Source organism: Stegodyphus dumicola, chromosome 6, assembly GCF_044657685.1.
Source record: "Stegodyphus dumicola isolate Sdum_Otavi_A_Nest chromosome 6, ASM4465768v1".
In the NCBI taxonomy this organism is placed as follows: Eukaryota; Metazoa; Arthropoda; class Arachnida; order Araneae; family Eresidae; genus Stegodyphus; species Stegodyphus dumicola.
In genome coordinates this window covers 95887586-95901014 of record NC_140773.1, presented here as the reverse complement: position 1 = coordinate 95901014, position 13429 = coordinate 95887586, and positions in this window count along the sequence as shown.

Sequence of the window (13429 nt, the reverse complement as noted above, 5' to 3'; positions counted from 1 at the left end):
AATTAATTCGAATACTAACAAAAACAAGCTTTAACACCTATTTTAAAAGAAGAAATTCCATCCCTTTACCCAAAAATTCTTCACTCTCTGTTAAATTCCATCAGGAAAAATTCCAAGCCATGTCTCTAAATCAACTGCTCTATTTTTTGAAAAACAAATGAAAAACAAAAGCGGAAATGAAGCTATTCCCTTTAAATGTATACCACCCAAGTCACCTAATATGTCTCCTATGGATTATTTTTCATTTGGATCTTTAAAACAAGCTTTTTATAAGCGGCATTCTAAAACACTAGATGGACTCTGAAAGTCTGTGAAGAATCAACCTTAAATATTAAAACCAAGCTTGATGTTTTAAGAAAATTACTTTTATCTTGAAAATCAAGATGTAATAGGATAGCTCAACAAAAGGGCTATCAGACTAAACATATTAGAAAATAAAATTCTAAGATTTGTTTATATATAAATCTTTGCAAAATCGGTACAAAAATGTATAAACACCTTCTGCAGTTACTAATTCTAAATCTGGTGCCAGATTTTATGAGTTTTTTAAGTTATTGATTTTCTACATTATGATCATAAAAAGTGCAGTTATCTAAGTACAAAATTAACTACTTTTACCTGCCCACAAACGACCGAGCGGTAAATTCGCCGAACACTGGTACTTCCCACGTGGGTTCGATTGCATGAGAACGGGCTGGCTGCATGGACGTTTTCATGGTTTTCTCCCATGTAGTACGTGTATACGAGCGAGTTTCCCTTACAAATTCCTCTTCGAAGGCATCCCTCCTCTCAGGCAGATGGTCGTAATGTTCTTTGCCGTAATCTCAATAAACTAAAACTACTTATACCTGTTGCTAACAGCGTCTTGCTTATGTATATTAGCTGAGCTAAAACTCCAGGAAGTCTACCTGATGCTACAATACTAGGTAATTGAGGAAAAAAAACAGTTATTTTTCAACACTACCAGAGTCAGACGATTACTTCTGTTTGAACGCGAGATTTTTAAGGTAAACAGAGCCGACAAAATTTTCTGCTTCGAATCATACCACTACGATTTCCTTCTCATATAATATATGGCGTGTGCGCTAAAAATATACATTGTACTCCTGATCTTGAGCGAGTATGCGATGAAGCAAGTCACACCGGAAAGGATAAAAAAGCAAAGCAGACTTACAGTACAACGTAAGTCAAATGTCATAATCTTTTTATAGTATTCATGCAACCAGATTTTAAGTTATAATGAAATTATGATTTAAAATATTTTTAGAGGGAAGTGGAATATTTCAAACATTTAACATATTTATATTATTTTAAAACAATCTAAAAGCAACAAAAGTTAACATTGAAAATTTCGCTGAATAACGTTTCCGTTTACTTTTGAACGCTCGAGAACAACATGTGTATATATGGTCAGAAATTTGAGAGATGAAAACATGATAAACGTGCTTCAAAAGAAATCATAGTACTTGGTAAAAAGATTATTTTCCACAGCGTAATGTTTGGAATGTCATTAGTTTACAAAATCGATTCTAAGCGGTATCGGCTGAGGAGAAAGGGAGGGGAAATAAATTCATAATTTAATTAATTTTAGGCCTCAGAGTATTTCATGTTTTTCTCCTCAAATAGTTATAAATATGCAAGATTTTTCCATGTATTTAATTTTCAAGTTATTTTCTCGAAAAACCGAAGATTCCTGACTCAGTTTTTAAAAAGATCTGCATTCCAGCCAAAGTATGCCAAAACCCTGCTAAAAACGTTTTCTTCTCTAAAAGCAGAAAATTTTGAATTAAAAATGTACTATTACAGAAAAAAGAAAATACGTAACCCTTTATCGCGATTAATCTTAAGTTAACGATACAAGGTTGGCTATTCGGGGAAACGTTTTTACTTGGCAATCTTTAAACCCATAATTCCTCGTGGCTGATGGGCCCACCAGCGGCAGAGTGCTTGTAGTCACTGAAAGCTGGGTTCGATTCCAAGCGAACGTGCCGGCTGCATGGACGTAATTTCGTGGGTTTGCCCATGTGTAACGTGTATATGACCCAATTTACTTCAGAAAGTTCTCCACGAAGGGAACCCTTCCGTTAGGTAGATAGCTCTACCGTGGTTTGTCATACTCAAATAAACCAGTTCTTCGGGATTCGAAACCGGGATCTTCGATAACTCAGTCGGGCTCCCGTAACCACTACCCCGTCTGGGCGGCTTTACTGCTCTACTTAAGAATATAATTAATGATTCATGCAAATTAACTAAACAGTTTCTATTACAGTCATTATACGGAGCATAGAGGCACTGGAAGAATGAGTATTTATTAAATATCAACAAATACTAATATATACTAAAATTCTAAGTTTTTTGTCTGTATTTTAGTTGTTGGCAGCTGTTACTCTTTGCAACAATATGCTTGTATTAAAAGTTTTACTATTAATTACTGCGTAAACGAATAAGACTGATAATAATGTATCATTGAAAAATTAAACGTACTTTCTTCCAGTCGAACTCCATATTTCAGAGTTTCCGCATCCGTTACACTGTATGAGAACTTATGAGAATTTATTTATTTATTTATTTTATATTCCTACTCTTCCTCTGAAAGTGCGCCAAGGAACAAGGACATATCGTCATTTTCCACTGTAGTAGAGATGGACGATCCGCTCCGGAACCGATTTACTGTACTGAACGAATGACCAGCAATCCACCGAAAACGGAACGGCATTTCTTTAACATTTCACCGAGAAATATTGCTGGGAAGCGTGCCAAAAATTTGATTCCTCTTAATCTAAAAACTTAAGTCTTTCCATTATTATTTACCGAAACCGTCTCTGACCAACTTTTCATGTGTGTTATGTAGGTATATGTGTGTGCTTTTAGGCTTGTTGTGTTCCATCTATAATTTGAAAACAAAACATTAGATAATCCGACGAATGTCAGCGAAAATGATAACCCCTGTTTGCAAATGGATGGAGTTTTTTTCCCCATCTGGGAGTGAGAGGATCTGCTTAAAGTACTTATAGGAATAGTTCCTCGGATTCTCAGCTGTCACCGCTCCGACAGTAGTCTCAGATCTGGGTTCTTCAGAGTCGTGATTATTTGCATTTTTCATCGGTTCTGCTGTAGCTGCGGTCTTATTCCGACGGAATCTTCATTATTCGCTCTTCCAAATCTGGCTCCGGAGGACTTTTGATTATTTGCTCTTTTCGCTTCCTCGGAGCTGTTTGAGTTTCATTTCGATTCTTTGAATACTGTGTCATAGTATAGGTATGTATATTAGGTATTACCTTTCTTATACAATATTACTGTAATATTTATGTAAAATAATAAATTATATTTTTAATTATTTACTTATTTTACTAACGTTTTGTAATCAAGAGCTGTAAATTTCTCTTTAATCTTCTTTAGAATTAGTATATATTTATAAACATAAATTTTTTCAGGCTGCAGAACAAAATGTGGATCCTACCGAATAGAAGAACCTCGAGCGATATTTGGAAACATTTTGTCATATTAGATTTAAAAAAAAAAAAAAAAAAAAATTGGAAAATGCCGGTATTGTCAGCAGATAATTTCCTGTTTTGGGGGATCTGCTTTCAATCTAAATAATTATTTCTACACTGTGTTTTGTAGTAGAAGAAATATCAATTATACAAATAAAATGATGTAATCTTTAACAAAAGTTGTTTTCATTGTTTTATAACTTTCGCATTTCTTTATTCTAGTATTTTTCGGTGTTCTATGTAGAATAATTTTTTTTTAAGAATCTCAAAAGTACAAATGAAAAAGATCATTCCAGGGAGTGAGCTGTTTGAGTTGATTCCAGCGATCCTACTCCTTGCTAAATTCTTTCTGCTTTTCTCCCATCTTTGCACACCGCTCTTGATTGCTGCTTGTTCGGAACGCATTCATCAAGGTCACTGCTAGTGAGTGGCGAATCGCTAAAAAGAATTGATTCACTTCAGTGAGCGAACGGTTCAGATCTGATTCCTGAAGGAGCGGTTTTTGCCCATATCTAAACTGTAGGTCTACTGATGAATTACCACTATTTTATTTTAGGCTCTAGGTATAAAGACCAAAGTAGTTCGGAAGCAAGGTATCGTTATAAAATTAATTTATTCTATAAGGTATTTCTCCCGCTTTCTTAGCATGCCTTCGTGGTGTTGTGGTCTGTACGCTTGGCGCTTATTCCAGAGGTCAAACATTTGATTCCCGGGAAAGGCGTTGCACAATTTTCCCTTCTCTTGCTTCCAAAAAATCCTAATGTCTCTACAACCCTTGCTCTTATTTAGATTCTTGACCTTTTAATTATAGCACAGAAAAGGTTTATGAAAAGAATTTAGTTTGTTTAGTGCACCAAGGTTATCTGTCTAAACAACAGTAGAAGGGAAGAAACTTTAAATAAAACAAAATAAGGAAAGTTCAGTGAAGCCTTTCTAAGTAAAGCTGTCTCATATTTTTATTTCACGTCTGGAGAATAAAAAATCCCCTAGATAACATGTTTGCGAGAATTCGAACTCGAGCTGAGCTAATGTTATTCAGCTTTCTTCGCATCACAGCCAAAGTCCACTCCAAAAAATAGATGCAAAAAATAGCTTCAAGTCGGAGTCAAATAATAACAAAAAATATTTTATCAGAAATAATTCGTCTATCTCCCGCTCAAAATGTTTGAGTATTTCTAAGGAATTACATATATTTTCCACCCTTCAAGCAGAAACTAGCAGTAGCTTTAGGTATCTGCTTCACATATCTATTTAATGGAATTATTAGATTTTATTGAGATAGTTGAAGACAATTTCGTTATATCCTTTAAAAGACAAAAACAGAAATAATGATTATCTATCATCGCATGATAATAAGTATTAAAGCAAATATTATGGTTTAAAGGCACAAAGTACTTCAGACAGGATTAAATTAAAAAGAAAAGAAGACACGGTAAAATTTAAACACGAGTTAATTCATTCTTACGGAACCCCAAGTAATCTTTCTCTTTATTTAAAATAATCTGCAGAGAAATCTAGTAAATATTTGATTTAATTATGAAATATACTAAATAAAGATCTTGATAGTTATATATTTACCATTGGCTTTGAATTAAGCTTTCATGGTTTTAATTAATTTAATTCTTATTTATAACATAAATATTAGAAACTAGCTCCACAACTTGTTTTTAATTTAAAGAAATAATTCTATGTATAAATAATTCTTATTCAAGAGGGCTAAGACGAGATGTAGCTAAGAAATTTTGCAAAAATTATTTAAACTGTCATTCATATAACATTCAGAAAATTGTATCATAAAATATGAAATGTTGTAAAATTTGGGAAAACATGTCATGAGTTAAGCAGAATCGTATATCTTAGAAATGAACAAAAATATTAATTGATTTTTATGTTTCTATTTGTAACCGAATGCATTCATAAAATAAAACATAGATTACATTAATGATGCATATCATGCTATTGTCTTATTTCACCAGCAATATAAATGATTGATTTAATTATTCATATATATCCAATGTTTCTTTCAACCAACTAAAAACAATTGAAAGAAAATTCCCATGATTCGTTTCGATCATTTACATTTAGCAATAGATATTTTACCAGATAACTTGAAATTTTTTACTGCATTCTTAATTTATAGATATATCCAAGTATCATGAAAAAGTAGTTTTGTAAAACTGTGCACAGGAAAAATATCTATAATATTTAAATCAAATAGATTTGGGGATTCTTTATGTGTTGGGGGGAAGCATATATTCCCATGCCAATAACATTCAACCCATGTCTTTGTATCATTTACAAATAGGGATGAACAAGACGGACTTTTAAAATTGGCAAGTAAGTTTATTTTAAGCAAAAGGTTAAAGCTACTAAATAATTTTCACGTGTATGTATATTTAGAAACTGTTATTGTTGATTACATTTTAATAATCTAAATAATAAGCAGTCGGTAATGCCAATAATCGTTAACGTATACGTGGATAGATACAAAGGTTTCCAACTTTATATACTTCTAAAAAAAGTACAATTCTCATTAGTTTATTTATAGATATAACCTTATTATACATAGATACAATTTTCACATTTTTTAGCCAGAAATTCTCTGCTCCCGAAAAAATAATCTGAATGTTTGTGTTTAAAATGCTTTATACAGTCTAACGAGCGTGAACGGACGCGATATTTGCTTGCTATAATCGAATGCCCGTAAAATACTGTTCGAGTGAAAATCATAAAAATTCATACATACTTACTATATTATATATACTTTACTTGTTTTTTTATTTCTGCACAAAACAAAAGAAAAGTTGCTTAATTTGCATTGAACTGCCTTATTGCCTCTTTTTGCTATTGTTCTTCGGAGAAACATCGTCATTTGCACCCCTGGTTTCGAAATTTTTCTGCGCACTCAAAAGCCACTGAGTATGTTGGGGGTGGTTCAACTTGGAATTCTTCACATTCGTCGTTATCAACCATGATTTCATTATTTTTTTTTTCATGTTCTTTAGTTTGAATTTCAGCTACAGTATCCTCGGAAGAAGATATCTCGGTAGTGATAACATTGGCCTCAACAGATGCATAATATTCAAATTCTACTCTACGCATTTCCAAATTTTCCAAGACGTCTAATTCTTCATCTTGTTCCTCAGTGATCTACTCCCCTCGAGAAATTTTAAATCCAGTTTTACAGAAATAATTGTCAATGTATGTTGATGAAATGTTTTCCCATCCATCGTTCATTAAATGTAGCGCTTTGAGAACTTTTACATTAGTATTTGATTTTGTTCCTATTTTTCTCTTCTATCCCAGAAGCACCAAAATCAAGTGCTTACAAAAAATTGATTTAAAGCGTCTGATGATCTATTGGTTCATAGGCTGGATAACACTTGCAGAATTCTGAGGTAAAATTTTAATCCTGATCACTCCCCAAGAATAAAAAAGGCCGCCGTCAAGTGTTTGCAGGACTTATGACTCATTACTAACTTTCGATTGACTTTAGAATGTTAAAGACATTTTTACAAGAAAGAATTAGCTAAGGTGGAGAGGTGGAAGTCAATAGAAATTTTATGAATCACAAAACTATTTTTCGCTATAGCTATTTTTCGCTATAGGTTTGCTCGTTAGAAGCGAGTTCCTCTTCCATAGATTCCGTTGTACCAACCAAGTAGTTTTATTTATTTCCTCATTAATTACAAATTCTCGTTAAATCAGGGCTCGTTATAAGCGAGTTGTACTGCAGTTGCTCTTTTCATTCTATCTTCAGCATTAAATCTTTTGCTACGAAGTTTGGAAATTAAATAATAATCATCTAAGAACTAAACTGTAAGGGGTGTTATACTTCTTTAATCCACATTTCTTTAGCAATAGCAGGTAAACGTACAGGAACGTTATCACAGAGAAAATTAATTCTTCATCTCAGTATTTTATGATTATTATATTTAATTTGAAGGTGAAGTTTATGATAAAAGGTTGTATAATATTTCCATAAATGGGAGTTGTGTTCTTTTTTTATAATGTCTACCAGGAGAGTTTCTTGACAGTCACAAAAACCTGCCACCATTAGTTGTTCGTTGATTTTTGCATTTTTATTGGAGTCTCTTTAGCCAGTTTTCTATATTCTATTAATTGCCTCTTCGTTGGGTGATCGTAGAACATTATTTGATCAGTTATATATATATATACAAATTATTAATCAATGGAGATCTTTAGTTCAGTTAAAATTATTTGTTGTGCTCATTATATTTTCCTGCATATATAATTTTTTTTAACGAAGACGCATTTGTGTCTTAGTAAAAATAAAATTCTCCATAAATTTCTATTAAAGTCTTTTAAAGTACATAATGCTAAAAGAGCTATTAATTATACATCATTTAAAATATTAGGAAAATAATTTTACATTTTCAGCATTTACTTTCTGTTGAGGAATGTTAACGAGCAGATTTCTGATGCCAAATATATTTTCGCGTTCAGATCCTGCTACAGCTTCAGAATTAGAAAGTCTTTTTGACATAATCGATTTTTTTTGCGTGTGTTCCAATGACAGACTCTAGCCGTTTATAGGCTTTGGCCACTACTGAGGTCGCAAGTGGTGGTCTTTTTATTATGAAGCACTTAATAGGTGGACTACCGTTACCTCCTATAAAGGGACGGACACATTACGCCCATGCTTCTCCGGGATTAGGCCCCAGGTCCTTCGGTATGGTAGTCAGACGCACTAACTACTTTCCCATCTGGCTGATAATCGAAATGTATTGCAGACATTTTTATTTATTGGAGCAATAAATTAGATTTTGTTTACAAATGATCAGCCGGAAGTGACACTTTACTTACGTGTTGCTATTTAAAACATGGAATTGGCAGGTAATGTGCTGGCCACATGAAATGATTTTAATATAAAAACAGCTCCAATATCTCATTAAGATGCTTAATATCTAAATTATCTTTACAGACGTTTTTTAACTTTTCCAGAGGCTTATTTACTTAAATAAATTTAAGTGAGAGAATACTTTTTTTTCTAACTTTTCTACGTTCTTTTTATATAACCTGCCACAGCTGTCTACCGCAACGCATTTTGTGTTCTTTCAAAGCTTTCCAAATCAATTACACTATTGGAAATACAAATTTAAAAAAAGATATTACAGCATTTTTCATCATTTTAAGATGAAATGAAAAAGTAAATATTTAATATCACTGATATAGTATTTGTTTAATCATAAAAAAAACTCACAGTTTTCTCAAACATATATTGTTTATATGCTTTTCACAGTTACAGGTTTCTTATGTTAAGTGAAGAAAATATTTATCAAGACACGCAATAGCAAGTTTTCAAGGTCAAGAATTTTTAGATTCTTGGGCTTAAAATAAAGTGATGTGAGTTTCAATGTTTCGAGATTTAATGTCACTATTTAAGGCACTGTTGTACTTCTAAAATTGAATATGTAGCACTTACGTACTTTTGTACCAACTAGTCTCATTTGGTCGACAAAGCAGTAATAGTTTGGAACAATTGCTTGCGGCAAGTTTTACTCATAGTATTTCTAAACACAGCTTGAGGTAAAATCGAAGGCCTAACACAATAGCAGAAATCGACGAAAGCCTTTTCCGAAAAGCGAAAAACAAAGCGGGTGGAATACTGATTGTTTATTTAATAAACGGACGTCAGTTCCTTTAGAACTTCGTAGGACTGACCGACGAAACTTTAAAGGGATCTACGCCAACTACTGCCGTTCATGCTGGATCTACTGCCGTTCATGTTTGGGTAGTATCCAGTTTTCACGATTGACGGGATAATATGCAGCTACCCTTTATTCATATGAAGTTGGTTTATGTAGATCTAATCATGCTACCATCTTATTAACTTTTATTCTCCTATAACTCAATATTTCCTCATGGACACAGGTAATATTTTCCAATGTTAATAGCATCAATGATCAAGATTCACGAATATCATCATCTAGATCCCATGTAAAATTGCTTCATCCTTGCTTTTACCATGGAATTAGAAAGAGGTGAATCGTCTCCACTCATACCTTTCAAGCGTTTTTGTATTTCTTTTAAGATTACGACCTCTTTTAGTCAAAAATTTAATTATAAAACGCTAATTAGCTTTGAATATTTAGAATAAATTAGCATATATCTTCATTCAGTAAAGGCAAAAAAGACTGAACACTGTTTGTCTAATCACGATAAGAAATTTCAAATTTATAAATTAAGTATTTATACTATGCTTCTGCACGACAGGCCTGAGGAATGTATTGCCACGGTTTTTGATACGTGAAAGCTGAAGCATTTGGTTCCATATACGCATGTAGAGGGATCTATACCAAGTCAGGAAAGATGCTAAGACGTAGAAATGGTACCAGGCATCCCTTAATATTCTACCTCGTTTCCCTAAAATGAAATTTATAGCGGTTTAAATATTAAATTTTCGTTTTCTCTCATTTTGTCAAGACATTAAATAATATTCTCTAACCATGTTTTCTTCCATCGCCATTGAAATTTAAAATCTTTCATGTAATTTAGTATTAAATAACATAATTTTAGTAACTTTTTATACTTTTAGCGTGTGAATTTATGCTGATGCAATACCATTTTTATAAAATTTATAAAAATGGGATTCACGAAAAAAATAATTAATTTAGCGCAAGAAACTATACCTGCATTAACTTTTTATAATTATTAAAAGCTCGAAATTTTCATGCACTTTTCAATTGTTTTGAACCATTAAAAAGTATTAGACATTTTTACAACTATTTAAAATATATAGATATATATTTGGGGTCACTTATAAAAGCGTCTGAAAAACATATTTGTTGAATGCCGATTTTGATACACTTCAGTACAGAGTTTGTCCAACGTAATGGAAACACCTACAGATACGAAAATGGACACCTAATATAGTATAGGTGTAACCTTGGTATCTTAAACTGATTCAGATATTTTCGAATGAAGGTATCCAATACCTTTTTTTTTCCAATGGCAGATTGTGAACAATTACAAAGTCTATACAAGGTCGAATGTGGTGGTCTCTTTCTTATGGAGGCACCTGGATAGGTGGACCACCATCGCCTTTCCTATGAAGGGACGGACAGTTACAACCATGCCTTCTCCGCGATTCGAACCCAGGCCCTTCGGCATCGCAGTCAGCTTCCCAGACCACTATACCGACTGGGCGGCGGTATAACAATACCTAAATAGTAGGAAGTGGTATTTTACGCCATCCGTCTGCCATCAGTGTCTCCAATTCTGACTGAGTTTCTGGAAGAGAAAAGTAGGATATCGTCATTTCTAGCATTATTCAGCACATTATATACTTAGCAACAGTATTTTGTTACTAAACAGAGCGAATATATCTTTTTCCATTTCAAATCTTCTGGTTCTCTAATACTGTAGATTTTAAGAACTAGCTCCGCTTTATATTTATCAATTTTATTTTTATAATTTTAGTCGAGATTTTCATAGTTTGGATTACTTCTGTTTTATATGTCTTTTGGAAGCCGTCTATTTAAATTGAAATTGTCATTATTAAATTTTAAAGCTTTTTGACTTGTTAATCAATTTTTTGCTATAAAAGTGTTTCTAATCTGATCTGAATGGATTCAAATTTTACATATATTTTTATTTTTTCATATATCGGATTCGTTATATTTGCATGTTTTATTCCGTTTCTTGGACTGTGCACGCTGAAAATAATAATGCTTTTTAAAATTCGCTTATGTTTTTGAAGCTTATAATTTTGTAATTTTTTACACTGCTTAACTCCAGCCTGTAGTGATTGAACTGCTAAAGACATGGATTACTTTAACTGTTTTTATAAGATTATTTTAAGTTTTAAACTTTGTGTTGGTTCAAGAATAGGCTGATTTATTTACTTCTTTCGTTGACCTGAAGAAGTAAAATCTTCCACAACCTCCTGAAGATCACGCATCGAAAGAAGTAAAGTTCTTATTCTTTTTCCGGGGGTGGGGTTGACACGTTTCTCTCCTTTTTTTTGCGGTTTGCCAGTCAGCTTCTGTTTTTTAATTCTTGCAAATGTTTATTCCAAACTCAATATGGGATGAATATTAAGTGTATTATTTATTTTACATTATATATATAAAAAGCTTCACCTTTTAGATGCGTTAACATTGCATTCTGTTTAACGTTCTTTGTAATTTGAAGTGTAATTATGTACTTTATGAAGAGTGTTATGAGCAATTTTGTGGAAAGTTCAAGAACTGAAATGTTTCTTTTAGTTAAATAAATTTTTATCAAGCTATCATCGATTACCTGTGCATTCAATATATTATAAACCCGTACGAATGCAATAATACTATGTTTAAGAAATTGGTTTAAAGTTTTTTGCGTCAGTATCTGTGGGGATGAATATCACTAATTTAATCGTTTCGTTAAATGTTTTAGTCCTTCATAGCCAAATCGATATTCTGACTGAGTCCCTACACCAACATTTAGAATCATTATTGTGTTAACCATGTTTCAGGTATGCGTATGCTTTTTCAGCTAATACTTCTTAATTTCAAATTAAAAGTCATTTATTGCTTTTATGTTTGCATTAAAATACGAAATACCCAAAGGAAATATAATTCTGAAGTGGTTTACTGTATTTGCCTTAAATATAGTTAAATACATAAATAAAGGGATTAAATGAAAATTTCAGTGTTAGTTAATTGTCTTTGTTAAGAAAATATTATTTCCCTGTTACTAAAAGTCTGTATCATATGTATTAGTTTCCAAGGATTAAGAATCTCAGAAAGGATTTTTTATTATTTATATATTTGAATGCATGTAAAATAATGCTATATACCTAGAGAATAGAGAGATCACGAGGTGTCCGCCGATAACATCGCGGCAAAAACATCGCGGACGAAAACGTCGGGGGGAAAACAACGCAAGGCGAAAACGTCGTGCTACAAAACATCGTGGGAGAAAACATCGCAAAGAGAAAACATCGCAGTTCTAAAACATCGTGGTACAAAACATCGTCGTCGAAAATAAAGCGGTTCAAAAACTTCGCAGTTTAAAAACATCGCCGTCGAAAATATCGTGGTAAAAAATAAAGTATCTACAAATCATCGCATGACGATAACATCGCAGACATGCTTTTTTCAGGCTTTAATAACTGTAAATGGATATTCCCATAATGATTTGTGAGCGCAAGATGTAAAGAAGGATAATTTTTACTTTCATATTTTTTATTAAATATTAAATTTTTGCTGAGAAGAAGGAAACTTAAGCATAGAAAATTAATGCAACTTATAGCACTTAATAGAATTTTAAACCGAAATAGTTAACTAACAAAGACCATTAATAAATCATTTTTTATAAAGTTTTTACTGGTAATTTTTCATAAGAAGTATAATCTATTAAGTTGCATTTAATTTTCTATGCTTAAGTTTCCTTCTTATTTTTTTCAGCAAAAATTTATTAGTTAATAAAAAAATGTGAAATTAAAAATTATCCTTCCTTACATCACTTGCGCTCACAAATCATTATGGGAATATCCATTTACAGTTATTAAAGCCTGAAAAAAGCATGTCTGCGATGTTATCGTCATGCGATGATTTGTAGATACTTTATTTTTTACCACGATATTTTCGACGGCGATGTTTTTAAGCTGCGAAGTTTTTGAACCGCTTTATTTTCGACGACGATGTTTTGTACCACGATGTTTTAGAACTGCGATGTTTTCTCTTTGCGATGTTTTCTCCCACGATGTTTTGTAGCACGACGTTTTCGCCTTGCGTTGTTTTCTCCGCGACGTTTTCGTCCGCGATGTTTTCGGCTGTAACCGATCACGAACAGAGATTAACTTATATTATAAATCTTCTAGAGATATTTCCAAGCATAATAGGAATTAAGTCCTCATATTTCGCTCTAAAAGTCTTGTAAAACGAATTTAAAGTGAAATGCTTCCTTGGGTTAGAATTTTTTATATGTAT